Genomic DNA, 3,236 nt, shown 5'->3' with positions numbered 1-3,236 from the left:
CTCTTTATTTCTATTGCTGTACTTTGCTTTTACTGAAAAAGAAAGGGGGAGGGGGAGTTCTCTCCAGGTTTATAATTTAGACTCTGTGTATTGTTCCATCCTGGTATGACAGAGATAGTGTACTTTCTTTTTTTGTTCTTTTTAATAAATTCTTTTCTTTTCTTTGGACTTGGTTAATTCCTTCTCTTGTGGAGATTCAAGGGAAGGGGAGAGGGGAAGAGTGAGTTCCTCCTGAGGTTGATTCACAGAGTTGAATCAGTGTGTATCTCTCCAGAGTGGCTAGGAGAGAGGGAGGGGGGAAGTGGGCTGCTTCCCTGTGTGTAGAGAGTCAGGGAGATTGAATCTGTGTTCCCCAGGGAAAGTTGGGGGAACAGGCAGCGTGTCAGACACTTAGAAAACTGACTGGTGGCAGCGTATCAGATCTAAACTAGGATTTTAGTTTAGGGGAGTCCATGCAGGTCCCCATCTTGTAAACCCAAAAGCTCCAAGTGGGGGAGAAACCTATGAGAGGAATGGAAAAATGATGAGACATGTAAACTGTCCTTTCACAGTCTCACCAAAGTTGTGCCTTAGCCCTGTCCTGGGGGACACCTGCAACAAGTTTGAGGGGAAAACAGAATCCATGGCTCATTCACCCCCTGGACTTTCTTGTGAGTCTATGCGTAATTGACTATCTTTACATGTAATGTATATGTATAGATACATATATGACCATGGCCAGCTGTAGTGGTGGTCTGGGGTCTAATGTGAGAGGTCAATACTTTTCTGCATGAACTGGACTCTTCCCATGAACTCCACTCTCTATAGACCACCAAATTATCATCAGATGGCAACATTTTATGCCAACAATTGGTACTGAATTTGAATATTGAGTATTCACATGTCATGGCTACTCATCTGAAATCGATTTAGAATCTGCCAATCTTCTGGTCTCCTTTGTTCATCAGGTTGAAAGCCACCTTTCAGTTATTAATAGAAACTCACTCTTTTCTTCCTTAGGAATATCTGGAAAATAAATACATAGAGTCAAACTTTCTACAAACTCTCTTTGCATGGGAAAAAAATGTTCAGCTGTGCACTTCCAGGATAGTGCAAGGTTTTTCCAAAAGCAGGTTTCTCCAAGTCTCCTGAGCACTCTCCATCCTGTGCAGTCCCCGAGGATGAGACTAGGGCATGTGAAAAGTGATAGATCCTCCTGAATCAGAGGCTTCCAGTCTTGACAGTTACCACTGTGCCTGGGCACAATGCCATAGACACAGCATGGTGCGAGAATGGACATTTCTGGATTAGAAAACACTGCATCTGCAGACCAGGATTCTATGCAGACAGGAAAAGGTTAACTAACAAGGCCACAAGATTCTGTAGCCCAGTGGTTAGAGCCCTCCTCTAGGAGGGGGAAACCCAGGTTCCAGTCCCTTTGATCCAGTGACTCTGATTACCCAATAATTTTCAAAGTGTGGGATAGAATATATTACATATGAAATTGTGCTAAGCTATCAGCCTCATAGTGTTCAGTGGGTTGTGTTAAACCTACTGTAAACTGTGTGACCTCCATCCCCAATTTTAAAATGGCCATGAGAGACAGCTAAACAGCCCCACCTAAAACAAAGGGAGTATGCGAGCCTACCCAGTAACTGGGATTTTGTGGGTGGAGAGCTCGAAGGGGCATTCACTGTCTTTGGGCCTGTCTACACTACAATCCTAAAACAACCTACGTGAGGTTGACTTACAGCCACTGCAGTAATTACTGTGTAGGCTGATGTCCACATTACTCTCCTTCTGTCAGTGGTGCATGTCCTTACCAGAAGCACTTGCACCTACCGATGATGGGCAGTGTGGGGCACTGAGAGCCAGCGCTATCAGCTCCACCCAGTTCCCCACTGGTAGCCCTGCTGCCCCCCGGGGCTTTTCACCTATGCACTCACAGCTGAGTATGTGTGAGGGAAAGTTGGCTGGGGTTTCTCATCTCCAGTGGGTAGATCTGCGCCCAGTGTCTGGTCAGTTGCCGTGCTCCTTGTGGGGAGTGGGGAGCTGGGACCCCAGGGAGAAGCAGGATTTCCAGGAGGAAGTGGGGAGCCTGTGGGGCAGCACAAGCTGGGAGCCGGAGTGGCAACCAAGCTTGGAGTGGAGACCCGGCAGCAGCCCACTTGATGAGTTAGGAGCCAGTTTTCTTCTCCATCAGAGTCATTAAATTGACAAGACAGCCAGCATCTGTGGTAAGGAATACAGTGTCCACACAGACACTGCCTCACCCTAACTACACTGACATAAGCTGTTTGCCTCTTGTGCAGGTGGAGTTATTAGTTGGTATAGTAGGGCACTTACATGGGCAGGAGGAAGGCTGTAGTGTAGACACTGACATAGTTAGCTCAACATAAGCTGCCTTATGTCGACCTAACTCTGTAATGTAGACCAAGTCTCAGTGAGACAGAGGCTTGTCTACATTACCGACCTTATAGCAGCACAGGTGTGCTGCTACAGCCATGAAGCTGTAAGGTCTCCCATGTAAGCCACTCTTTGGCGGCAGGAGAGAGCTCTTTTCCCAGCAAAATAAAACCACCACGAATGAGCATAGCACTGTCCACACTGGTGCTTTTTTGTTGGTAAAACTTTTGTTGGTCAGGGGTGGGAAAAAAATATCACTGACCAACAAAATTGTAGTGTAGACATAGCCAGAGACAACACAAGCAGAGGCAGAGTCACAGAAAGCAAGACAAAAGCAGAGAGAGAAAGCCAAGGAAAACAGCCTGGAAGCACAGTAATGTGGCCCTGAAATAAAGCTTTTTTTCCATACAGAGTGCTGGGTGGACAGGCAGGCTGGCAACAGAGAACAAAGGGAACTGTCTCCTCTTTTTGTTTCTTACTGCATTTGGAGAAGCAAGACTTTGTGCATTCCTTGTAAATGAACAAGATATCACCAAGGAAAATATCAGACTCCATTGTCAATTTCTATTCCCATCTGGAACATCCCCAGAGCCCAAAGCTTTGGTGGACCACTCAGGTTAAAATGGAAAGTAATCATAACAAAAAATAAAGTCCAACAAGGTTTGTGTTTGTCTTAGTAGCAAAAATAACCCACGTAAAAAATCATCTACTTTCATGAACTCTAGATTCTGATTACGGTATGGAGTGTGGCTTCTCCATTGTCTGACCCTTTGCAAAGATTGAGAAATACACCTTCTAACTCTTCTTGCAGTCAAATTATGCATCAGTTATTCCATTGTAAATTTAGAAAC

Source organism: Mauremys reevesii, unplaced genomic scaffold (genome assembly GCF_016161935.1).
Source record: "Mauremys reevesii isolate NIE-2019 unplaced genomic scaffold, ASM1616193v1 Contig14, whole genome shotgun sequence".
Lineage (NCBI taxonomy): Eukaryota > Metazoa > Chordata > Testudines > Geoemydidae > Mauremys > Mauremys reevesii.
Note: the sequence above shows the minus strand (reverse complement) of the source record.